Raw genomic sequence first — 27,568 nt, 5'->3', positions numbered from 1 at the left:
CCTGTCAGTCGTGCGCTAGTCAGGTGTTGGGTCTTTGTCTGGTTCAAAAGGGTGTCAACTGCATGGGGCACTAATACAGTGAGGGAGTTGGAAAGTACGATTCCCTCGCTCTGACGGATAGAGACAGCAGCGGCAGCTACTGCTCGAAGGCAGGCAGGTAAAGCTCTGGCTACAGGATCAAGAGTGGCGGAGAAGTAGGCACAAGGGCGCTGCTTAGGACCAATCGATTGAGTTAGGACAGACAATGCGCATCCCTCCCTTTCGTGGGTGAAGAGGGAGAAGGGTTTGGAGTAATCCGGCGTTCCGAGGACGGGTGCTGAGCAGAGTGCATCCCGTAATTCCTTAAAGGAGGCTTGACACTCAGTGGTCCAAGGAAGCGGGGAGGGGACATCTTTGGTCAGCAGGGCAAGTAATGGTTTCACAATGAGGCTGTAATTAGGCAACCACTGTCTGCAAAAAGAGGTTAGGCCAACCAAAGAGCGGACCTGTTTTTGTGTTTTTGGGATGGGGGTGTCTAGAATGGTTCGGATTCGGTCAGGGGTAAGTTTCCTCCCTTCTTTGGACAGAAGATGGCCTAGGTAAGTCACTTGTGGCTGGCAGAACTGTAACTTCTTTTTGGAGGCTTTATGGCCATTTTCTGCAAGAAAGTGTAGGAGTTGGACGGTGGCTGTCGTTGCAAGCGGGGTGGTGTCGGCCGCCAAAAGGATATCATCGACATATTGGATCAACACCACTCCCTCTGGTAGCTGGAAGGCATCCAGCTGTCTTTTGAGGGCCTGGCTGTAAATGCTGGGACTTTCAGTGTACCCCTGGGGAGCTCTACAAAATCGGTACGAGCGGGATTTTAAAGTGAAGCCGAAGAGATAACGGCTGTCTGGATGGATGGGGATAGAGAAAAACGCGTTCTTAAGGTCGATAACAGTGAAGGTGGTGGCGGTGGACGGGATGAGGGTCAAAATGGTGGTGATATCAGAGACTACGGGATATTGGGGTACAACCACTTTGTTAATCTCTCGTAAGTCGATGATGAAGCGGTACGCTTTCTCATCTCCTTCACCTTGCTTCTTAACAATAGGTAGGATTGGGCTGTTGCAGACGTTGCTAACCACCTCTTCAACCACTCCTGCATCTACCAGAGACTGAATGATCGCTACCAGTGCCTTCTCACCCTCTGGGGATATCCGATATTGCGGGAGTTTCGGGAGCATAGCGTCCTGTCGTACAGTTATGTGGATAGGATCAATCATCATTCGCCCCACATCAGAGTCGTTTTTGGCCCACAGGTACGGGGGCAGGGTGTCAAGCAAGGACATGTCAGCGTCAGTTATGGGGCACATGTGTCGTGGGGGACGGGATCTGGGCATGTCTGGGTTGTCGTATAGGATGACTCGTATTCCATCTGGGGAACACCTAATGGTAGCTCGAAAATGTTTCAGTAAGTCAATGCCCATAATGGCGTCAGGGGAGTTGGAGGAAAGCAGGAATGTCGCGTCAGTGGTGTTGTTTTCTAGATCAAAGGAAATAGGTACGGACAGGGGGTTAGTGGAGGGCGTTCCATCGAAACCTATCGACGTTATGTGTGAGCCAGACAAGGGTGCCCTTGGAATCAGTCGTTTTGATAACACACTACGTGTCGCCCCAGTGTCTACCAAGAATGGAGACTCTGTACCCAGGACCTTAGCGGTGACATAAGGACCTTGCTGGTCAACACAGAGCTCGACTGGATCCCTCCCTTGCCCCTGGCAGTCCTATGCAAAGTCGGGGCATGTTCACCTTCGGACAGCTGATATTGGTTCTGCCGGGGACGGTCAAATGTGTTCAGTTTCCCTGATCTGTCATTGTTGGTGCCGTTGGCGTGCCCTCGTCCTTGTACCCCATTTCTTGGACCACTTGCCATATCCCTGGAGTCCCTATTTCTATTCATCTCTAGCATAACCGGACACTGGTATTTCCAATGGCCGAACCCTTTGCAGAAGGCACATTGGTCGTTGCTAATGTCTCTACGTCCAGGGTGGGGTGTGGGAGTGTGATCTTTAGGAGGTAGATCTCTAGGGGCGGCTGGTTGGTAGTTCCCTCTTTGATGTTCCCGTCCTATCGTTATACCTTGTATCTGGGCTATCATTACCCTTTCCTTTAAATCTTTCTTCTTTTTCTCGGACGCCCTATCATTCTCATTCTTTTGGTGCTCGTAATACTGAGCCATCTGAAGGATAGCTGCAGGTTTGGAGGCCCCCCAACTACTCTCACTTGTCTGCAGCTTTTGGGAGACCTCTTGTGTTAGACCCTTTACGTAATTTTGTACAAACAGGTGCTGTCCGGTTGCGGTGGTCATGTCTTGGCCACTGTAGTCGGAGAACACTGTCTCGAATCGGGAGAAGTATTCTGACACATCTTCCTGCGGTTTCGGTCGACAGGCCGTGACTATCGACCAGTCTACCTTTCTTTCTGGGATCAGTGTCTTTAATTTCTGAACTATTTTGTCTGGGAGTTCTAGTATGTCTTTCACTGGTTTCCTTCCAGGTTCTCGTTGTCTATCTAATTTACCGAGTTGGTCCCAGGTATGTCCAAACAGATCCGTGTGGTCAGCCTTCCGGATTTGCTTCCACACGTCAGCTGGCAGGCATAACCCGAAGAACAAGTCAATGTCTGCTAAAGTCATTATCGTCGAACCCAAGGCTGTGCCTAATTCGGTATAAAATGCTGTCGGGTTCTTTCTTAAATCGGGCAGGGTTTGCTTAAAGGTTAGGATATCTTGTCGGTCCCATGGCTGGTAAACCCAATTGTACACAACCCTTCCCTTTGCATTTTCATTATTAATATCATCGCTCGTTCCCTGGCCCCGTGGCGGGATCCAGTAAGGGGCCGCTTCTCTGATAGGCATCATAGCATTGGCTACTTCTACCGAGGTCGTTTCAGGGACTGTAGCCTTGGCTTCTGGTTTCTGTTCCATGAGGTGGCGGAAGACCTCAAGCATCTGCATGAAGAGCTCCGTCGCCTCACGTTCAGTCCCATCTCCAACATCAATTTTCCTATACAGTGTTGTTAGTTTAGCGGGACCCTTACTTTGATACCTATCTTCATACGCGTTCAGGGTGTAGTAGCTGAATCGCAAGATGAAATGCCGTCTGTGGCTGTCGGCATGTGAATTATATACACTCATTATATAATCTTCGCTCTCCCTTCGTTCTACTAATGTCTTTGCTATTTTGTCGATCCCATCCCGCTCATCTTTGCTCAACCTATTTAGTCTGGCTGGTGATTGTTTGCTAGACTCGGGGTCGTCTGATGAGGTTGTTAATGTGGCTGGTGCAAAGGCCGCGAGGGCTGGTGCACTAGCACTGAGATCGCTTTCGCTCGCACTCGGAGCGTGAAAGCTTTGTCGGCAGGGGGCATATGGAGGGGGCATGTAGATGATTGGGGGACCTAGCAGTAACTCATCGTTCGCCCGTTGTTTGGGGGGCAATTCAGGGTAGAGTGCAGAGGGGGTCCTAACAGGACATTGGCCTGTCGACCCTGATTCTTGGTTTCGCATAGTATCTTTTCTTTCTTTTATTTCTTCTTCTAGTTGCTTTGCGGCTAGGTGGGCTGCCTTTCGTAATTCTTTCCCTATTTTTGCTTCCTCTCTTTTCTTTCGTTGCTCCGTTTCTTTGCGCCACATGCCGATACTGTCGAGCATAGTGGGCGTGGTCTTATTCTTCTGGAGCGCTATTTCTAATGTTTTTATTTTATTTTCGTCAAAGGAACCTATCAGTGGCCACTGACTTTCAGGGTTCTTTTTCGTATATTTATGCCATAGTTTAGTGTAAGCTATAGCGACTAGTCCATACTTAGTGAACATGTCCTTGTTAGGGGTGCCCTCCAGTGGAGCTGGATGGTTCATCTCTAATAAGCGGTCCGGGCTAAACAGGCTACCAACCAGTGGGGAGAAGACAGGCATGACGGATTACAACGGGGACAAAAGTCTGCACTACCTATCTTATCACGGCGGACAAAGACTAGACAGAATATTTCTATTCTACGTTGTTTGGAGGCCGTGAATACCTCAAAAGAACCAATATTGAATAATCGGTCAATCAAACAATCCAGTGGGGAGAATAAGTGGGCACGAAAAGTTATCGTTACGTTACAGTTTGCCGGAGCACTCTCATGTGAGTATACAGATTGTTCGGTAACAATTTACATAAATTTCAACACCAATTATGACAGAAGTACAAGAAATCCAAAAGATGAGTGAATCTTAGAGTCTTTAATGGAGATTACAGCCAGCCGACACGTGTTTCATCGCCTTCGCGATTCATCAGGGCTAGAAGGCCGTATCGACGTCACAAAAGGTCGCTTAGCTGGTGATAATTCCGACCCAGCCGGGCCCGTGACCTATGAAAGCTGGTTCGAGTGCGTCCAGCAACAGTCTAAAATCTTGTTTATGAATAATAAATCAGGGCGTATTATAATGTACTCGGAGGCGACCCCATATAGTTGTTTACGTATGTGTTTGCTTCATCAGACAAGTACTCTCTTTCTTCGAATTATGGCGGTAACAAAATCAGTAAATAATGTCCAGGTTTTACCTCTCCTTCTTAGGATTATGGCGGTATCACTTTCGTTTTAGATTATATCCTGCACGGAGCCGTGTGTTGGCTCTTGCAGCGCGTACGGCGGGTGTGCCCTCTCCGAGTTCAGTTCCTGTTAGAAAAGTTATCGTTACCCACTCTTTCTCTACCTGCAAAGAGAGACCTTGTTCTTCCCTGTTTGCAGACAAAGAATCTCCAGACAATAATCCACGAACGATAGTTCGGGAAACAGTGGGGGAGGAAGATAGGCACGACGGATTACAACGGGGACAAAAGTCTGCGTTACCTATCCTTCACTGCTTGCAAAGAGAGAGCCTGTTTGTTTTTCCCCGTTTGCAGACAGTGAATCTCCAGAGGGTTTCAACAAAGCGTAATACTAGTATTATCCAAACAAAACAATATTTTTTTCCAATTTGTCGTGTTTACACGACCTTACCCGGACCGCATGGACGGTTTCCTGTCCTCTGGATCCAGCGCCCAATCGTCCTCTCTCCTTCGTGATGCCCGTGGCACTCCTGATGGTTCCCAGTCAGGACCGTAGATCACTTGAGAGAGGTCTGTTCAGAACTAGTGAAGGTCGGATGATCGGCTGTCAGACGAGGGTCTATCGGACACGAGCTCTTCCCGATCGTTGCAGTCGTTCACTCTGTCATCGGGACCTCTCCCACTGGATCCACGTGTCGCTGATGGGCCCCACGCTTTGGGACGCCAATTGTAGAAAAAGGTAGGGCTAGGACCTTTCTCAAGATTTGCCCGGCGCTAACCGCCCTTGTACCATTCAAATTTACCAAGCAATGAGGCAGGCGCCGGAGACCAGAAGGCAGGAAACAGAAGTTTTATTCCGACGGAGCAGAACACATCAGATCAGACAACAAGGTATCATCTCGAGGTGCTCTAACAGCCTCTCGGAGGCCTGGCCTCTTATACACTGGTTTATGGCATGTGACCTTTCTTTATTATAATCAGAACATTGTGAAGCCCGGAAAAAGACATCCCCGCAATCCTCGTGTCAATCCCACCCCCATATATCTTCACAATAGAGGCCCTCAACCTACTGATAAGAGGAGGGGGGTCATCACGCAGCTGAGTGTTCTGCCGAGTCTTAGGATGTGTGCGCCTGATCATATCACAGGGGGTGGGGAGGCCTTGGATCAATAGAGGGTCCTTTGAAGGAGAGCGACCTCAAACAATAAGGGGCAGTAAATGATATCTCCCGGCTTAGGCGATGGCCTCGGACCTGTGTGGACAGCTGGACACGGGGTGAGGGGTCATCAAAGGAGTGGTATTCATGCCTCGTGGACAATCCAGTGCGGAGGGAAGGTTGATCAACAGAGGGGCATTCATCGGAGGAGAGGAGGTGTTGGTCAGGCGCTGGCGTGACTCCCAAGGACAGGGTCATGCAGAAGGGTTATGTTCATGAGGGGAGGGAGGGGGAGCCAGGGTGCGCGGAGGATGCTTGCTGGGTCAGAGGGGTGCGCTGGCGATCGATCGTGGACAGGGAGACCATGATGCCTAAAATGGTGATCGTGCACGTTGTACGTGGGTGACAAGTTGGCGCAGATAATGTTTAGCTCACAAACTAGAATTCCACAGTACATCAAGGATTGTAGGGGCATGGGCTGCAGATTGCACTGAAGGACCTCTAGCAGTAGAGTTCATGCAATCAATGCCACAAAATGTACAGCAGGAACACCTTGTGAGGGGCTCTTCAGAGCATGGCAGTGGTCATTTTCAACAGTACTAGGGAGGAGTTGGCTTTAAGGGGCAAATGCAGTGACTTTACTTGTGCATGTTCACCAGCTACACAGAGTACCTGCAGAAGCACCGCATGAAGAAAGTGCAGAAGGAGCACTGGCACATCGACTGGTACTGCAGAATCACAATGCGACTAAAGAGGAAAGAAAGCGGAATTTGCAGGTAAATTATGTCACAATGTTCATAAGTGTCCTGTGCCGGTCCTGGGGGGGTACACAGGCCTCTGCTGGGCTTACTGGGCTAGCGTGGGGGTGGGAGCGCGCTAGCAGGCACACAATAACCACACCGGTGGTATGGTCGGAAGTGGCGTGCCCAGAGCGGCCGCCTTCCATTTATTAACTCCCCACAGGCCACGCCTGGCCTGCGGATGTGGTGGACGAGAGGACAGCGACCACTAGACCGCCAACTATTACAATAAGCAACGGAAGTACTGCAGTAGCACTGCTGTCGGAAAGTGCTCAAAGATTAGTGAAACAGAGTTGGCTGTAAAAGGCACTTGAAGTGAATTTAATTCGGATACTTCACAAGCCACAGAGTGCTAAGGAGAAAAGGAAATGCGAGGAAATTGTGCTACCAAAGACATTAGTAGAGAGCAATGGAGAGTGATACATGGTTAAAGAACAATATATGCTTTGGTTTCATAAAGATGCAATGTAGGTTAAACTTCATGAGAAAGAAGAAGCACAAGTACAGTAGGTTTTCAATTAGATAGAAAAAGCCTTGAAGAGCTTTTAACAACAGCACACAAGCAGAGTCTATTCTCGTTAATTGAGACGTTGTTCCGAAAATGTTGGTCAAAGGTGACTTTATTCTAAAGCACACAGAATCAGATCAGTCATCTTGGGAACAGATAATAACAAGCATTGAACATGCAATAGGTCTCGCCTTTGATTAAGTTAAAGCCATTTGCTTTGCTAATGGTATAGTACAGCAAAGCAAATGGCTTTAAGTTAATAAAAGGCGAGACCTATAGCATTTTTAATGCATGTTTTTCCTTGCTTGCTCCAAGGCGCTGTTTGCAGTTTGGCTCAGGAACCCCTCTCTCTAGTATCAGAGACCCCATATCCTCCAAGGTCGATATACTGCGTGTACTATTAACACTCGCCTATCTAGGGGGGTGTGGTTGGGGCGGTTCGCGCGGCACTGGCCCGTTGCAGCGGACTTTATAATCTATTTGGGGACACTCACTGACACTACTGTCAATCAGTGTACCCAAATAAATTATAAAGGTGGCCGCAATGGGCCATTGCTGCGCGGCCGTCGTTTGACGTGCAAGCCCTATGCACGTGACGTGACTTGCTTGCAAAACGCTCCAGCGCGTGACATCTGAGCAGCCCACTACTTCCTGTGCAGCCAGGGAGAGGGCGTGCTGCCGTGGAGCGAATACAGGCATGGTGCCGAAGCACCACGCTATGCCACTGACATCGAGGTAATAACAGTCAGTTAAGTTGCAATCCCTGCACACACTCACACACCTGTTTCAGCAGGAATCGGAATGACAAACGATGCGCTGTTTATGGCCTTCTGTAATTATTATTATTATTATTATTATTGAGTCTTGTATAGCGCGTGGTTACCCTTGTCAGGTGCAATAAAGATTGTAAGCTTCGTAAATTTCGGCAGGTCAAACTTGTCAGAATTTAATAAGGGTGACACAGTGACACAGTGTTGACTGGAACATGCAGTTTATGGTGTGGTAAGCACCCAAGCCTTTTGTTTTTTCCCAAATTGTCAGAACTGGCAATAAATATTGCATTTAATAACTTCTGAACGCCTTGGTGTCGGATCTTTGCGGATGCGATAATCACAGTTTCCGAGACAGTCCACCAGGACTCGGGAACTGCATGGTGTGCTTTTCTTTACCCCCATTTTAGCCATCATCTGAGGGTTGGACCCCTGCATCTTCTGCCCACCACACATTCCTCGTTATTAAGCACCCCTCTTATCGCAAAGAAATGTTCTTGAGTTTAAAAACAAAGTGCAGCGTTTCCCAGCAGTAAAGCATCTTCCACGCCACAGGAGGGATCAATTGGGATCAAAAATTGGCCCGGGCACAACAAAACGAAGTGGCCCTTATTGCCTTTTCGCAAAATACTGCATCAGCTTCGTTTTATGACACGAATGGGGGTGGGGGGCATGTTTTATTAACTTCACTTAGATTTAAAAAAATTGCACAGATTAGTTCACACTTCTGAGCCACACATGTGTAAGTGAGACCACTTCTGCTCTGGCCCCCTGCCGGCCAAGCGAGAGAAAGGGAATGATACCACTGCCCATCTGCCTCTAGAAAGGCCACCCAGGCACCCACTGGGCCGCAGTGGGCATCGTAACAGCACAGAGAGCCCCCAGGCTGCCCAAAACAGCAGCCCAAAGCTGGAACTCGACTACCGGCCCTTCGGCTGTTTCTCGAATGCCCCCGTTACCAATCCGACACTGCACTACAGAGTAGCTTTTACTCCCATGCCAAGCTACACAAACAATTCTTTAACCGCTACAAAGTGTCTAAAAATGCTTTTCAAACATCTCCACAGGTCTAGGATGACAAATTACAAATAAACATTTTCTGAAATCCAAATATATCTGTGACCCTACCCGGAACACGGTACGAGGAACCGGTTACAGATGCACCCGTCTGTGATATCGAGATCTCCTGATAAGGATTTGTTTCTTTACCTCTATCGTTACCCTTAAAATACAGCTGTTTCATCAATAGTGAACTTACAAGATACATCCCGGAGTATCCATACCTCATCTTGGAGTGTCCTGGATACCCGTCCGGTACCCTTTCTCCAGCATCTTCGAATCCTGGGAGATTGAGAATTCCAGAACGACTTCCACTGCCTACCTTCAGTCCTGGGCCCTGTCGGGTCGGAATTATCACCGACCGAGCGACTCTCGCAACGACACTCTGTTTATTTCGAGCCCTGAGGAGTCGCGGCAGACTGTCCCTTGTGCGACGAAACACGTGTCGCTGGTTTCTATTGAACATTAAAGGCACCATTTTTGAAACGATCAACTCCAAGAACAAGAACTATTATTTTGAATTGTTTGATTGATAGGTTTTGTGTCCATTGCATCTTATGTCCACTTTGACAAAATTAATTTATATGCGAGAGTGTGCATAGGTGTTTGTCTTGTACTTTATACAGTGGCAGCTTAGGCTATCACTGAAATTGGGGGGTTATAGGGCTTATCCCCTCCACCTCGTGGCACCTCACATCTCACTAGAACTGGCTTTAACTTAGCGCTAACAATTAGCTGTGTGCCCTTTCTCTACCTGACTAAAAACCCTTCGTCTAGACCCTTATATCTGTTCCAAATTTAGAACGTTGATACAACTTTGCTAAACATTGCAATTCCATGTGGGATACTCTAAACGCTCCTAAACGCATGCTGACAAAGCTAAGAAGTTGCAGTTGCCAGCCTTCCAGTAACATTCGTGCCTTGGGCTCGTGCTGACAAATATTATTAGAAGTGGGCTCCGTCCTTGAAATTCTGCAAGCGCCCAGACTTTCATTATCATAGAGGTGGGAGTACTTACTCCTGCCTGGAGGAGGGGTGTGGGTGCATCCCCTTTGGTAGGACACTACTTCATCCTCTACATTCAATTAGGTCCAGAGCCACTGTTTGCTACCTCTCACATTTTGTTTGCTTTTGATACTTGCACAAGTGCCACCATTGCTTACGTAACGTTTGTTCTTGTGCCTCAGTGTCCAGCATATATTGCAGTATTATACAGCGAATTGTACTTTGTTTTCTCTTGTAACCTGCACACTTGTCACTTTTTCCTCCTGTAATGCACTGTTTGCTACCTCATGTATTTTGTTTGCTCACAATTGTCACTCTTACCTCATGTAACTTAACGTCTGCTTTTGTAATTTGTTCACTTGTAATTTTCTCCTCATGTATCATTACTGTTCCTATTGTGAAGCGTTCTGACGCCTTCGGGAAAGTCTGCGCTATATAAAGACGCATAAATAAATAAAGTCATATCCAGGTCAGTACAGGTTGAGTAGTTTGCTGCGTATTTACCATCCAAGATTGTAGGTTTGGCCGTATTTCTTCTGGGACAGCTGCATCACTCTGTCCCACAGTGCAAGCACGTACCTGCCCGGGAGGCAATTATTATTGCTGGACCTGAGGGCAAGGCTGTTGGTAGAAACCATACGCTTGCAAATATCTCCATGCACTTTGATGGTCTTTTGGAGGGGGGAGGGGTTGTGGGGAATGCGTTGGTGTTATGTCGACGAGAAGATGCCTGTGCCACAAAGCTCTCTGTAGTTGGGAGTTTGAACTGAAAGTCTGGTCTATGCCATTTTGCCATTAATCAATTTACCACAAGGAAAGATCCTGGCATGGGCCAGGTGCACACCAGCATGTGTGCAAGGGCTTCATTAAACAGAAGAGGAGGTTATTGACTTGTTTGGCCTGGATTGAGCACCTCGGTCAGGACATTTATTTTTACTTATGCAATGGGCAGGGTTAAGTCTAAAACTTCTGTCGCCCTCCTAATCACTGTGACAAAGAAGATGGACTCTTCTATACCATAGCCTGGTTGGGCGAAGAAAGGACAGTATCTCAAGAGTTGTCCAGGCCATTAGCATCAAATAAATCCAAAACAATGGTCTCTCCATCATAGGGTTCATCTTCATTGTCAGTATCAGCAGGAGGTTGGGAGGTTTCAGATTCCAAAAAAGAATAAAGGCGTGCTGTGTATGACCTTGTGGAGGGCTGTGGGGTGCGAATTGAGTTTCGGACTCCCAATAAAAGTGCTCTGCTTTTCGGTCCAGCGTTGAGGCCCAGGGTGGCGTCGTTGGTTTCAGCGTCTAAGGCAGAGTCAGGCTCAGTGATGTTTTACGTAACATGCTTTGGTTCATACTGGTTTAGTCACCCCTCATAGCCAGCTATGTATCTTTATGAGGGATGCTCACTGTAATGTACTTTATGTGTTGTCTTTTGTTGACAAGTATGACGTGATGTGATAGCCAGTTGTAAGGTATGTAGTTATGTGTCTGTCTCTGCACGCACTTGGTTGGCATGCTTCAGAATGTGATGAAAATGCATGTATTGTTGGCACCCCTACCACCACTTCCTGATGACGGTTGGTGAATCAGCTATGGTGCCTGACACCCCCGGATAGGACCAGTTTCCTTGAAGTGTCCTACTGTGCTGCAGGCGGGATGGTGGGTAGTGGGATGGGCACGTGGGATGGCTTCTACTGAGCTCTCATGGGGGGCTTGGGTGGAGTGAGAAGGCTTCCACTGCAGGGCTGGTACTGCCCCAACTGCAGAACTGAAGTTAGTCTAGTGATCAGGTGCATTGGACTCACCTGTAGTATCCTGAAGGTGCTGCCAGGGGAATCGTGGTCAAACCCAGTGTGTTGGACCGGTCTGCAGACATTGCTGAGGTCATGGAAGGGGCAGACAGGGGACAAGGGTCGTGCACAAGCTGTGATGTTATGACTGAGATGTCACAAACAGGTTAGGTAGAACTGATGTAAGTTTTGGATTTCCTTCTGCTTTTCCTTCAGTGGCGTAGCTAGGTGGGGGCGGTCTGCCCCAGGCAGCACTATTTTGGGGACGGGGCTGTCCCTGGACCGTGTCATGTATGTGCAAGTAACTTGCATGATCGAAGTAACTATTAGCAGCGATACTACGTGTCTCTCGGACCTCTTTCAGGTGCTTGCCATCCTTTTTCCCCCGCACCCCCCAAGGGGGGGCGGCAATCTGAAGGATAACCCCGGGCGCCACAAGCTCTAGCTACGCCTCAGACTATTAACACTTAGCCGTTATAGTGCAATATATTAGTTTATTATCTGCACTTTTTTCCCCAATAGAGCACGATCGACTCCGCATTTCTCCACGAGGATATACATATTTACAGTCTGACCTTTGCATTTTATAACACCTGCACCCTTCGGATGAAAGGCGGGTCGACGTTACACGCGATCAGACCCAGTAACTGCATTAAGGTGTAAAACAATCCGGCAACACCTCGACCACTGTTATTGCAACTTGAGAAAACCTGGACCATAAAATGTATGTAAGGTAGAGTGTAACAACGTTTTCACTTACTATTCCACAAGAGCCCAACGTGTTTTTCAGCATTACCTCTGAGTGAAATTGGTATTTAAATAATTGTTAAAACATCTTCTGGACACGCCCACAAAACATTAATGAGAAGATTCGAGTCTTTACTGTAAATGAACTAAACTTAAACGGGAGGAGCAGGCACATTTTTTTTTAAACGGCCATCACGCGGTTTCGTGATGCATTTAAAAGTATAAACCAGGGCCTAATTTATGTGCAGAAAAGCACAGGAAATGTACTCCAAATGTTTGTGGATACCGTCCATTTAAGATTTAGTGAGCTTGCACCACTTTTCTACATATTTTTCCTCGTCAACTCCCATAATATAACGCCGAGTAGGTTTAAAAGAGTAAATAACGGAATATGAAAGTACACCACAAAACCAACTTGAGATCTCTGTAAGACTAAGATAGGCAACGGGCCCCAGGCTGAATTAAGAGAGTCTGGGTTGTGGAATATCTTTTCAAGGACTGACCCAGAGCTGAAAACTTGGCCACGTTTTTGGTTTGTACCACACATAAGAAAAGTGCATAGGTACGAAAAATTGGAATTGGTTATCAAAACGGTCTACACCAGTGGCTGTTTTCATCTTTTTGGGTCTGTGTGCTCTGAAGATTGACATTCACCTGTGTGAGAGGTCCATTGAATATTAGATTTTCAATAAACACCAAACCCTTATAATTGTCCCATGTGTAATTAACTACTACAAACAGGGCCAGTCAGTGGCGAAAGAAATTCTGTGGGCGGATGAAATTGTGAGGCAAGTACATAAAGTATGCAACAATAACTGTAAAGTAGGGAATCATTATGGGTTAAAGCTAATCATGCAACATTCTCGTTATTGTCGAAGCATTTTAACACATTGAAAAAAGAATTACATTTCTATTAAAAAAATTGGATAAATTAAGAAAACTGCAGTTTCTATTCAAAATGCTACTCCACAATTATTTGGTCTTTGATAGGAGCACTGGATAACCACTCTATTAACACTGCCCTTTCCACATTCAAATAGATTGTGTAACACTTATGCAACCATGCGCTTACCACAAAACACGCCTTCTTACTATAATAAAAGGTGTGGCACACTTAATGTTGTCATCTCGCTACCGTTCTACAACCTGTGTTCCGAATATGCAAAGCAAGCAGGATGTGATGATTTATGGCATGAGAGTGGAACATTCACGCTTGCGTAAGACCGCCATGGTCAGACAAGCAGATGCTTTCATGCAACCTTCACAATAGTTTCCCATCCATCAGTCGCGTAGTGCCGTTCCCGTGAACTAAAGGCCTGAACGAGATGGCGGGTGAACGCGAGAACGGAGAAATAAAAAGTGCGTCAGCCACTGTTGAAGACAAACGCGTAATACAAAGAAAAAAAGTGCTTAGCAGCTAATTGAGAGACCCTGTCTCCCGCCGCAAGTAAAAGATCAAATCCCGGTGACGGGGCCAAAAGGGGACAGGGTGGCAACCCTGAGTGTAATGCTTGCCTCCTGTGCAATTATTACACTGTGTTTTGCCTAATCTATGAAGCAAAACGACGCTCACAAATAAAAATATGGAAGCGGAGCCACGACACAACTTCTGGAATCGTATCGATTCCAAGAAGCCCTCGTATGACGAGAGCAGCTCGTGCGCTGCTTTCGCCAGACCGAGACCTAAAAATGAACACACTCAGGTAACGGTTAATGTTTCATTAAAGCTTTGTTAGCGCCATGATAAAGAGAATGTAGAGAAAAGGTTGTGAGGTTAAAAGACACAGGTGATGTGATGTTAATGTGAAAGTATATTATTAACTTGTGTATTCCTTGACCTGTTATTGGCTTTTTTTAGACAATTGTGCCTAGGTCATCATTTTTTCAACTATATAAACAGCTGTCTATGAGCAGCAAATTGAGATAAGCTCTACGGACATGAATGGTCTCCTGGTCATTCTGTTTAAACTTACTTTTGCCTTGCCAGAGAAGGCTTGTCTCTTTATTCCAGTTCTCCTCCAACATTTGCCAGGAGTCCCCTTTGCCTTCGACCAGCGGATGTCACGGGAAACCACCTACCCCATGCTGGATAGAATACTGCGCCTTCATCACAAGGAAAGAAGACACTGTGCTACCTAAAAGTGCTGCCTATACATGGGAGCAGGGTAGGAACCATATAATGCGGTCTTCAAGGTGAGGACATCGCGAACTTCATTCTATGTTTGTATATTATGTCTTTTTTCTTTGGCAATGGTAAACGTGGATGAAATGTAAATAGGTTATTGTATGCAAGACTATGTACGAACATTGCACAATATTAGGTCACGGTGCTACATAGTCTGCAGAGATTTTTTTCCCGAGATAAAGTTGGAAGTGGTCAAGTGTGGGTGATTCGAAGTTTGGAATCCAAAATGTGTTCCAATATTTTGACATAGAGGGGCGGCTGAAAGGCTGATACCTCTAAACTTTACCCAACACTCAAATCGCTACCCAGATCTAATGTCTGTAAGTTACTCCCTGGCCTATGAGGCGCGTGGTTTGAGGGTTGTCCTCTATTGAGCGCTTAGAGAAGTAACCAATGGCTACTGACCTCGTATATGGTGTAGAGTAAAAAAACTATGATTACATTTAGAAATAGTTAAAGTGTTTATACTTTAAATATGTTGGTGATGAATGTGGGTATGTACAATATAAATAGAAATGTGGCTACAAGGTAACATTGTTTTACAATGTTATGATGCTTAATGTATAACAAATACATTGACAAATTCCCTATCTTGTGAAGGATAGTGTAAAACTTCAGGAAAGGAAGTTTTAAATAGGTAAAACATCAAGTGAAGAGATTAAAAGCTAGTAAATGGGTATTAAAAAGTTGCTAGAAACACAGGGACTATGGAGACTCCCCTAGAACATATGGAAAAAACCTTCCCTGGAGACCAGAAAAGGTTACAGAAATATTGTAAAGAGAGGTTTAAGGCTACCCAGAAACACACATACCCCTTGGCCAAAGGAAGGGACATTTGATAAAAAATATTAGAACATACTACTTCGTACCTTCAAAGTAAATATACAGGAGTTAAGTTACAGAAGCAAGAAGCTGCCTTAACCTGATTTTGAGTCTCTTGTCAGAAGCCTAAAAACTCTTTAAAGACTGACACATCTTGTACCATGTCCACTCCCCCACCCTAATATGACTCTAAAAGTAACTCTACCAAGGTACCCAGCATTTATCCATTAGTGCACTCACAGGAAGACTTGAGAATTCAGACGTTGTGACCCCTCTACTATCTCGGAAGGTACCCCATAGTATTGCCCTACAAGACATCAAGTTCAAGACATACAAGTACACTCAAACAACAAACAAGTGTGGGTTATTCTTAGTTCTCAGGACAATTGAAAGCACAGTTCACATTACACTTAGATCAGGTCTCTTCCCAAGAGATTAGAGACAAAGGGGGTCCAGGAGACTATGGCGATCGGTCACATACCAGCAGCATAGAGCAGGAACGCCTAGGTTTACTGGAGCGGTGAACCTTTTGATATAAGTGTGACTATAAAGGACACCACCCCCTGATTGAACAACGTATTGGTATCTCCTAAAGTGTAGGGTTTTCCACACAAACAATTTGAAAGGATACCAGGTAGGATTCACCTGATGTATTATGGCATGTGGTAAGATCCCCTTATTACCGTAAATGATTGAGTAAGCCAAGTGGCTCAAAAGATAGGGATCCTGTAGCCCTGATTAAAGCCCCAGATCAGATAGGCTTTTTTCCTTGCGGGCAGAAACATGTAGGCAACTAGCAGATGGGCTCCTCATGTCCGCCGAGCGTTGTGTTTTTAACTATATCCAAAGTCCTCACGAATAAACGTGACAACCAAGGAATTTTGAGGTATCTTTAGTTTGTCCGTATCCTGCTTGACCAGGAAGTTTTATGTATGAACTCCCTCCTACCATCGAGTCTTCGTGGAGGTTTGAGTCCGCCCTGGCAGTACTATCTTACCAGGGTGAGGAGAGGATGTCTATGATGAAGCATGACACTAATATGCATGTGAGACATCCTCTTTCATTAAGGGTGGCTTTCCCTGATGTAATTTGACCCTTTCCAAATATAACATTGACGGATGGGACTCCCCCTGGAAGTGTAGCACGGAGTATTTCTTAAAGATGTGTGCATCTCTTGCACAGGCACCCTGCTTTTTGTGATATTTAATCGGTCGTATAGCTCATCAGCAACGTCACATTTGTTACAAACAAGAGACATAATAGGAAGTGCTCTCAAACAGCAGGTGTCTACCCCACATTGGAGAGATGAAGATGATACAAAGTGGAACCATTATGTAGACAGGGCTGTTGGTATGGCCCAGAGGTCAGAACCACAATACAAAGATGAGGACTTTAAAAAGCCTGAGGATGATTTGCCACCTAACAAAACGAAAAAGGAAGTGTTATAATTACACCAGAGAACATTCAGACATGCTTTTCAAAAAGTTATGATAGAAAAGATGAGAAAGACGTAGGGAGAGAGTGGCATTGTAATAATATAAAAGTACGATTTCAGGGAAAATTTGGGAGGATGGCAGACACAATAGAATCAGTACATTGGTACGCAGATGACATAGGTAAAATACTTAAATCTCAGGAAGATAGATGCCCCATCTATAACATTGGTACCCAAGAAAGGTCTCTCATCAATCTTGATCATAGGGATAGATCAATGGGGTCGCCCAGTCACACTAATATGTGTATAAAGACAACTAGAGATGGAGAACAGGGTGCTTTCTCTAATAATAGAAAACACGGAACGGCAGAGCTCGAGCAGTTACAGTTTCAGGGAATGCATGGTTAGCCATATCCTGGAAAAGGATCTTGTGAAGTTACAGTGGGATTGATGCTACATGACAGACCAATAATACAGCTGAATGTTCAGTTTCAAGCGGCAGTGATCTCACACCTAATGAGATACATGCTCAAGGAGAAAACATCTGTTAAAATGTCATAACCTATACCTATAATTTAGCAGGGTAGGCTGAAGGAATAGCCCCGCAGATGAGCCCATGGCAAAGAGAAGAGTCCTTTGATCCACCTGACTTGGCAAATGCTGAGAATTGTATCCTCTGCGGTGATGGAGCTCCGGGTCTGGGATCATCCCTATATGCGACAGAGTCTACGTAAGTGGCAAAAGTATGGGACAGCATTGTCCCCAACGTCCCTTTATCCTCGTACACCAGATGCCTGTGATACATAAGGGACCTGGGGCACCTCATTTTTTTCCCTGGCCACAAATGGATAACGAAAACCACAAAAAGTTGTTATCACCACTTACAGAGCATTCAGGGGACTGGATTAGGACCTTTGAAAAACACACTGCAGGTGCCAACCTGGCAACAGGGGACATAAAGAGTCTACTTATCTACCTTATATTAGATGAGATGGACACTGTCTTCCACAAAGCTTGACAAAACAAATGATGGAAGGGAGGACCCGTAAATAAGTGGACCAACAGAGCTTTCAGTCCATTAGAAAAACCCTTGCTTTAGTCAGGATCCAAAATTGTAAAAATCCAATGATTAAAACACATCCAGCCAACACGTTTCATTTAAGTTCTCTTGAACTTTATCAGGGCTTGTATTTGTGTGTGGTTCTGTTATCTGTCAATTTTCTTATATTTTTTCACATTATATTACAATGGATTCCAGTCCTTATTGCTCAGTCAATAGTGAGGTATTTGCTCCCCTTTTACAATACATTCAAAACATTTTTGAATGTCCAGACGTGGACTAGCACTATGCAATACTGACCCAGGTATTGGACAAGGGGAGCAAATACCCCCATATCTACTGAGCAATCAGGACTGGAATCCATTGTAATACAACGTGAAAAATATAGGAACATTGAAAGATAACAGAGCTATTTAAATGTTTAACTACATACAAATACAAGCCCTGATGAAGTTCAAAAGAACTTGAGCGACATGCGATGGCTGGATGTGTTTTAATCATTGGATTTTTACAATTTTGGATACTGAATAAAGCAAGAATTTTTCTAACAGACTGAAAAATCTGTTGTTCCACTTATTTACGGGTGCACCAATCCATAATTTGTTTTGTCAAGATTATTTCTGCTTTGTAGTAATACCACTCAACGGCTGGTATTAGGAGAGAAGTGTACAGTGTTGTACTATTTGAACTACAAGTGCGGTGCAGCAGAGAGATCCGCCATTTACTCTTTTCCCCTTTTACTGTCTTCCACAAAGCTGGCATGAGAAATATCACCCTTACTGAAATCAGGTGCAATCCTCTGTACTCAGTCAGGACAATAGTCTGGGATCAGCTGAGGAAAATGTATCCTGATAGGCCCGACATTGGGTCCCTCATGACTCAATCAATGCAGCCAAATGAGTAACCGCCCAATTCCTCAGCAGGATGAGACAGAAATGGATTCAAGACATTAGCCATGGTTGGGAAGTAACAGGAGGAAAAGCTGTGTTGTTTTATAATTTGTAAAGAATGGTTTTCTCTCTAATGTGAAGGATAATTTAGACAACATAGTGGCATTGGAAGCCAACCCCTGGACTGAGATACAGACACACACAATACACTTTTGTAAATAGAAACAAGAGAGAGAGAAAGGAACAAGCAAGAGGTAACGTAGAAAGCAGCAATCAAGTTAGTACAGAAAAACTAGCAAATAAGGGAGCAATGATGATCTTGCTGTACCGTTATGTACTTGATCTTATGATGGCCATTGAAGGAAGAATATGTGCCAAGATATGGGCTGCTTGTAGTACCTGCAAACAAAACATACAATGGAACATTGTCAGAGGCCAAACAAACATTACACACTTTACAAAAGAAAATGGTGGTTGAAGGAGGTGCCCCGGATGATTGGTTTGAGGGTTGTACAATTAGCTACCATCCTGGATGTTGGGACTGTTTAAAGCTTTATTACCGCTTGTGTTATTGCTTTTGATATGTTGCCTTTTCCAATTAGTTATAGCTTGCTGTAAGAGGATGAGTACAAAGGCGGGAGAGATGTTCATGGTCAGGCCACCAACACAAGTAGTAGATGCTCAGGGTAATACATATAAGTTGATCCCAAGTAAGGATATAGAATTAGAGGAAGAGGTTGAAATATCAACCAGCGGGGGGAATGGTAAGGAGAAAATGAAATTTGAGGAAATAGCGCTACCATAGACACTAGCAGAGCGATATGTCATTAAAGAACAATATATGCATTGAATTCATAAAGATGCAATGTAGGTTATAGTTCACCAGAAAGCATAAACATGAGTTCAGCAGGTTTTCAGTTAAATAGAAAAACCTGTTTATAAACCCTGAAGAGATTATAATCATAGACCACAAGTAGAGTCCATTCTCATTGTTGACTGAGATGTGGCTCCGAAAATGTTAAACAAAGGCTACTTTAGTCTAAAGAACACAGAGTCAAATAAGAAGTCTTGGGAACAGAGTAATAAAAATGCACTCGGGTAAAGAAGGTTCATGTTTTATTAAAGTTTTGTTGAAGCCATGATACAGAGAATGTAGAGAAAAGCTTACAAGGCTAAAGGACACAGGTGATTTGATGTTTATGTAAAAGTATATTATTATCTAATGTATTTTTGATTTGTTATTGGCTTTTTTAAATAATTGTGTTTAGGTCATCACTTTTTCAACTATATAGGTAGCTGCCTGCGAGCCGCAAATTGAGATCAGCTTTTCAGCTCTGGTCTCCCAGCGTTTGTGATTAAACATGCTTTTGCCTTGCCAGAGAAGTATTTTCTCATTTTATTCTAGTTTTCCCCAAACTAGAGGTACGGCTGATGCACAAATGGCAGAAGTTCTGCAAGTGTGTTTGTGCAGAGATTAATGCTACAGATGCACTGAGCTCGCTCCAGGAGACACTTGCAGTTAATTTACTTATGAATGTTCACTAGCTGCAGGGAGAACCTTCAGTCATGCTGTCTGAAGTGAGTGCTGAAAGACTACTAGAGAAGGGCTCACTGTAAGAGCAGTGAATTCAATTCTGAATATTCACGAGCTCTAGGAGTACTACAATAGCAGTATTTGCAGGGAGTGCTGAAAGAACACTGGATGCAGGGAGTTATTCGAGCAATACTATGTGGTTGAGAGTCACTTTAACTTGATACAGAACACTGCATCGCGGTGTAAGTGCCCTTTAAAAAATGCTTCAAGAGCTGATGGTGCATTACATTTCTGCAGTGAATGCAGCCCTGTCTAGACATTCCATATTGGGATCATTGGAGAAAAACGCCTTACTGAGACCATGAGGCACAAGATTGTAGAACAATGCTAAACAGGTGGGCAACTCAAACAAGAGAACCAGGAAGCGGATATAAACCGAGAGGGAGCAAGGGAAGGATGGGGATGAGTACAGCAAGAGGTGGTTGTTGGCTAAACATAGAGAGCGTAATCAAGTGTTCGACGTAACAACTGTGTCATATTAAGTTTAAATATATGGGTAAAAGATTTGTACTATTCTGTGTATTTGGCAGATTGCCACCCAGATGTGAGTGCAATGAAGTGATGATGTTTTGACAGGTTACACACTGCACATGTTGCGAACTTGACAGTCTTAGAAAAGGGAGAAAACGCATGTCCTGAGTGGTAGGTTCCTGCCAACTGGCTGTTGCAATCTTCCAGCTTACTTCAGTGTGATGATCAGGGGCTTGGCAGCATTGAGTGTGAGATACTGGCAGATTATCCCGAAATTAAGGAGCTAAAATCTGGCCGGTTTCATGTGTTTGCATAGAATTATTCAACTCTCACACTGAAGTTAAATTATACCCAATGGTACCCTGCTGATTGGGTGGATATTAAGATGTTAGGATGAAATATGACAGATCAAAGTGTAGCTGTGGCCCATGAAGCTGCAAAGTAGAAAATGTCAGGCTTAGCTGAGCATTTGGAAACTGGATACGTGCCAGGGTTTAATAACCAGGGGATAGGTTAAGATTTTGGTCTGTAAAAGGGGTCAGTGACAATGGCGTAACGAAACTCGAAAGGGCCCCCCTGCAAGGTACATAGAGAGGGCCCCTGTTACGATTTAATCTGGAGCTTTCAGGCCAGAGTACTGTGCTGATGGGGCCCCCTGTAGCTCACCGCGGGGCTGCGTGGGCCTGTGTTACTCCACTGGTCAGTGATAGCGAATTAGTACAAGATATGGGTGTCATCCCTGCTTGGATGGTATGAGATCCAAAGCAAGCAGCAATATTTTGGGGAAAGTGAAGATGGTGTAACATGACGAAAGGAAAGTTCCAATAATGAGCCTGATGGGTTGCTGACATGAATCAGAAGCAACAGGAGACTTAAACAATCATCAGCAGAGCCATTCGGTTTTGGAATCTACAGCAATGAAGGCCTATTGGCTTTGCTAATGTGTTTTTTACCAATGCTGTTCAATATTGACAGAAAGAAAGAGAATGCTTGTTGGTGACGATAAACAGCATCAGCAACAAAAAAAACTCAATGTGTATCCACAAATGTATTATCACGCATGTGTGCACCGGGATCATTCTACTACGAAGAACAAACCCCGTCTAACCTTCAATTATATCACTGGCAATGCATCTAAAACAATCATTGGCCTAGCCAATAGGTCTCGCCTTTGGGACCTTATATGTGTTTGGTTATCCAGCACAGTATCCTTGGTGCAACAACATCAACTGTTGCATGGCTAAACACTTATAAGGTCCCAAGGCGAGACCTATTGGCTATGCCAATGCATGTTCCCCTTACCAGTACATACTTTACCCAGTAATTGTAAGAAAAAAATCTTTAAAATGTAATCTATTACTGACCTAATGCCCCCTCAGTGATAATTAAACAAATACAGAAAGGCCATGTTAAAAAAAAATGTATACAGATCATTCCATGTAAAACTTTTATTTAAGAACCATTTCCAGGCCTTCGCAGAACGTTAAAAGGTGAGCAGAATAGCCCTTCACAAGCTCACAAAGGGGTGGTATGATGGAGGCATCGCTCTTCCTGACATGCGCTTATACTACTGGGCATCTCAATTGGTCGCCACGAATCATTGGCTCTATGGATCCCCTTCGAATCCAGCCTTTCACTAAGAGAGATATCAAACGTGCCGTGAGGGGTACCTGGGAGCACTCTATAGTAAGATTAAACAGAAACGCTAATTGGGACCAATGGCACAGACGGTGGCCGTGTGGCACAGGGCTAATAACCGTCTGGGCTGGGCCAACAAGTTCACGAAAGCCACGCCACTGTGGTCCTCACAGAGGCTCGGCTCCCTCTGCTTCCAATTAGGATTCGATAAATGGGACACAATTGGCATATCAACACTGGGGGATCTGGTCCACAGGGGGAAACTTTTAACATTTTCAGACCTCCAACAGAAATATGCTCTCGCTCAAGGAGAGGTTTTTCGATACTTACAGATTTAACATGCTATTCTCACAAACATACCTGACCTCTCCTCCCTCCCTGACACTCCTCCCCTTGAGGACAGACTGCTTTCCCAACCTCGCCAGACGAAGACCACATCATGCACTTATCGTAAACTGAGCAATAACTTGCCAGACTCTTTTCAAACTCTGCGTGATAAATGGCAGGGCGACCTGGGTCACCTGGAGGATGAGGAATGGCAGACGGCACTGATGTCCCTCAGAGAAACGGCAATAAGCTATCGTTTCCATCTGATACAACTGAAAGTATTGCACAGAGCCTATATCTCCGGTCCCCTCCTGGCCAGGATAGGTAAGCGCCCTAACGATTTGTGCCTACGGGGATGTGGCCAAGCAGGTACTATTTACCACATTTTATGGGACTGTCCTGTGATTCAACCATTGTGGAAGGGGGCTACCCGCAAAATGACGGATACACTAGGTAAACCCATTCCATTGTCACCTCAGGGAGGGATCCTCAATATCTGGGGGGCCACGGATTTAACAGAGATTGAACATCTGTGGGTGGCACTGGGGTACCTGCTAGTGAAGCGTTCAATAGCGTTGCATTGGGGAGCCCATACACGACCATTGAAAATTGGATGGGTGGCAGAAATGGACAGATGTATGATTGCTGAGAAGGAAGTCTATAAACTCAGGGGCTGCCCCAAAAAGTGGGACAAGAAATGGGGACAATGAAACGCATACAGGGGAGGGATCTGTAGTTCCCCCACCACTGACATGGCCATGGACAGTGCTGGACCCTTACACCGCCGTACCCGCTGATATAATTTGTTTATTGTATAAAATGCCTGCTTTATTGATTCTTGTATACCATTGTGCCACTGCATTAATGACTCTGCTTTGTTTTACTTCAATAAAATGTTGTATAAAAAAAGGGCAGCAGATGCCTGTATTTTTCTTGGGCGGGGGAGGGTGTTGTGTTCTATTTGCATATAATTGGTTTCAGCTAGGGTAGTCCATCTTTTGTTTCCAATGCTAGTTTTGACTCTTTTTAGGTCTCGCAGACGTAAAAAGCAGGCGTAAGCCTGCTGTCTGCGAGACATCTTTTGTTGGCGTTTTAGAAGGAATCTGAGACGGAGCTCACGCACGAGCGTCGCCGTCTCAGATTCCTCCGCGAGGGCGCGCACGGCACCACACACACGCATGCGCATACACAGAGACACACAAGCGCCCATGCACGCACCCATACATACAGAGAACCCACCCCCGCCGTCGCATACACACACGCGCGCAGACACACACACACTGCATACACACACTGCATACACACACGCTCCCCCCCTCCCCCTCCCTTCACGGCGCTGTGCCCATCTCCTGCCTCGCAAGCACTCACCGGGTCGGCTGGTGCTCGGCGGCGGGCCGGTCTCTCCTTCTCCAGCGGGGGCTCCATCTTCTGCACGGCCCCCCCCGCCCCCGCCATGGCTGGCACGGCATCTCCGGTCACAACAGGCTGAGGCAAAGCTTCCGCGAGGCAGTGGGAGTGGACACACCTCTTTCCGGCCCCGCCCACAACCAGGCGGCGGGCCGGACATCTGCTTCCGGTGTTTTCCTCCGGGCTGCGGCGGTGATTGTTCTCTTGTCTCCTCCTGTAATGCACCGTTCGCTCCTCTTGTATTTTGTTGTCTCACGATGATCACTTTTGCCTCATGTAATGTAGCATTTGCTTTTGTAATTTGTTCACTTGTAATGTTCATAAGGGAGGGCTGTTTCTCGTTTACTTATAGAACAGAACAACTCTTTTAAAAATGGCGCCTTGACCCAGAAGCTGGTGTTTTTTATGCAGCATAATCGGTTTTGAAGATTGTTGTTTTGCAGGATGTGGTAATAAAATGTAAACTAGTTTCAGAAATGTGTGCTACATTATTCAAGCATGATTTTTATTAATGGCGAAAATAACCCTATTTTATTCTTTTGCCGAACAACCACAGTTGCCATGCCCTTGAGCAGACGGTTCATGTGACACAGTGACTTGACTGGCACTGTACTGGGTAAAAGAGCAGTCTCAGCTGTGACCCCACCCTTTTGTCACATGTTTGGTTAGTAACATAGGGCTGCCGGCATGGCTTTTCGCGGTCTCTGGAACATTTCAGTCAGTGCAGCGCATGTTAAGTGAGGCCTTCGGGAAGTCACGTGTTTGTCTTTACGATGATTGCGTTAAGTGCACATATGGGCTCTGGCGCCGCGTTGCCATTCTGGTTTCCCAAGTCTGCTGTGTCGGTTGTGTTGAATGGCGCTAGCCATTATGCCTTCGGCAGGTCAGTCTCCGCTTTTGGGCGCCACGGGGAGGTACTGCTGAGTCTGACACGAATCCACAGGACTTGTTGCTCTCTTACTGTATTTCCCGTTTCCACCGCATGTGCAGGACTATTTCTGCAATCAGCCTTCGTGAGTCGAGTCGCCCCCAAATTCACTTAACTAGTTCCGTCAATTTATTTTGCTTGCTAGACTAGTGTTCCTTTCTGAAGTGGCATTGTTTATGTGCTGTGCCTGTGCCCGAGGAAAAGGCGTGACCAGGAATGGGTTGGACAGAGAAATGCTATCACACGAGAGTAATTAAGCCTTCTTTTTGGAAGGAAGTGACCTTTGAAAACCTTAAAGTTTGTTTTCTTAAAAATATGAGTAGTCGAAGGCTGGGCGTGCTGCTGCATTCCTCGGCTTTGTCACCTCTGGAACAAGCAAACCCTTCTCGTGCAGCTTGAAGAAATGGAGCCGCACTTGTCACTCTTGGGTAATAAAAAAGCGCACACTGTTGAGTCTGTCCCGGATGTGGCGAACAGCCTGCAGATATCTCTGACCCCAGAACCGACTGCGGAGGAGCAGAGGCTCCGGGTCCCCGAAGTACCACCTTGTGAGCAGAACGTAACCGGGTAGGTATGAAGAGAGCTCCTGCACGTGTGGGGTGCATACAGGGTTGTTTTGAATGCACTTTCTCTTTTAGCAGCTGGCCACAACTGAGTGGGCTCTCGTGTTTTTTGACCTGTCTCAATCAAACATGCAGCCTTCATCTTTTGTGCCCATTATTTATCATGCATATTAAATCACTGTACTTAGAGTTAAGAAAAATATGTGATCTCAGACAAGTATGAGTTATGATAGACAGTTCAGATGCTGGCGCAGCTCTTTACATTTATTAACCCTTGTACAATCTAAGCCCTAATGGAGAGGCATTTTTTGTGTGCAGAATTTAAGCGTTGTGGGCCTCTACTTTTTAGGCAAGTTGGTGCATATATCTTTGGAAACTATTATTCGATGACACAACACAGCTATCTGTGATTATACGAAGTGTTCTTTGGCGACTAAACAAAGTGCTTGCTCTGCGCATTCAGTGTCCTGCAGGCACAATTGTTTGTGGGCACAGCTCCATGCGGCTGCATCCCCATGAAGACACAGTTCACTGCTCATATAACTCTATACAGGCTCAAGTTCTTGCCAATAGATTTCCACGTGAACACTTGAACACAAACTCCACGTGTAATCAAACCTATAGTTTGGCAAACATCCCTGCACAATCAACTCCCTTCAGACACACCTCCCTGCTAAACAAGCATTTGCAATGCAATAGGTCTCGCAGTTGTGAGAGTTTGAGCTATTGGCATTTTAAATGACAGTGCCTTTTATTTATGTATTGGTTTTTAAAACATAAATAAAAGGCATTGTCATTTACAAAGCCAATAACTTAAACTCTCTCAAATGCGAGACCTATTGCATTGCAAATGCTTGTTTTCACCATGCCTTCGCCTCCTCCCATTCCAAGCTGGCCGACCATAGGAAAACTCGTTTTGGGCCTTTGTAATTTGTTGTTTATGGTGGTCACGTGCACCAGTACGTCCTGAGCCTGATAGCACAGTGCTATTCAAACTGAAGCACATCACTCTCCCTTACCTGTCTAGAATATCGGAGCGTAAAGTGTGGAGGCGAGGGTTCGCGTTGGATTGTTACGGCGTGGCGCGTCAGCGGAGGAGGGCCTGAAGGGAGGAGGCAGGGCTGGAGGCGGAGCAGAAGATAGAGCGGCTGGGAGCTTGAACGGGGCAGGTGAGTGGACTTTGAGAATGAAAGCAGGTTGTGTTCTTCGTCTGTACGTAGCTGCTGGCGCAGGGGTGGGGAATTCCTATCTCCCGACGCCCGAGACAACTAGATTTCTTAGGAGGGCAAGAGGTTTTAATTTGTATTTTGTCCAAAGGACAAGTAGACAGTTTTATGGCAATCCGATACACAGCTGTTCAACCCTGTAGGTCACAGCCAGTTAATAGGTTGCTCTGAGCAGTTTATTGGCAGTGAAAGAGTGAATGCAAAAGTTGGGGTCGGCACTTTTATTTCCCCAAAACAGAATAGCAAAATGATAAAGCGGAGCTCAAAGTTGGAGTCAGCTCAATAAGCTCGTGTGGCTTCCAGGCCCCCCCCCGTTCCTTTTTTTTTTTTCTTCAAGCATGAGAAACAGCAATGGCATGTAAGAGGCTGCCTTATCTGCCTCTTGGCCCCTTGCTCTGACTTGAACTGCATGACCCCTGCCTTGTATTCTCTGCTCCACTCCTGGGCCTCATATGGCTCCAATATCCCTGCTCATCTTCAACTCACTTTGCTTTCCCTTCTCATGCACCCCCTCATTTGCACTTTGCCTTTCCTGTATACCTTGTTACACCTGGTGCCTGAACCTGCTAACCCCACCCCACCACCCTCTGACATCCCTGACCCGCTCCCCTTGGCCTCTCATATCTTACGTCATC

General features: G+C 45.6%; 1 protein-coding gene across 6 annotated transcripts in view; it reads right to left on the bottom strand.

Annotated features, from left to right (window-relative positions):
* Nucleotides 1-27,568, bottom strand: part of LPIN3 (lipin 3) — a 428,785-nt gene that overhangs the window by 367,889 nt on the left and 33,328 nt on the right. For 3 of the 6 annotated variants that reach the window (XM_086932217.1, XM_086932218.1, XM_086932216.1), the window contains one exon: nucleotides 19,108-19,178. The exons of the other annotated variants lie outside the window; for them this stretch is intronic. The gene's annotated coding sequence lies outside the window, so the exon portion shown is untranslated. The remainder of the gene's footprint in view (nucleotides 1-19,107; nucleotides 19,179-27,568) is intronic. 6 annotated transcript variants of the gene reach the window in all.

This window comes from Lissotriton vulgaris, chromosome 7, assembly GCF_964263255.1.
Source record: "Lissotriton vulgaris chromosome 7, aLisVul1.2, whole genome shotgun sequence".
Classification (NCBI taxonomy): Eukaryota; Metazoa; Chordata; class Amphibia; order Caudata; family Salamandridae; genus Lissotriton; species Lissotriton vulgaris.
The sequence above is the reverse complement of the archived record's forward strand: the minus strand, read 5'-3'. Positions and strand labels throughout refer to the sequence as shown.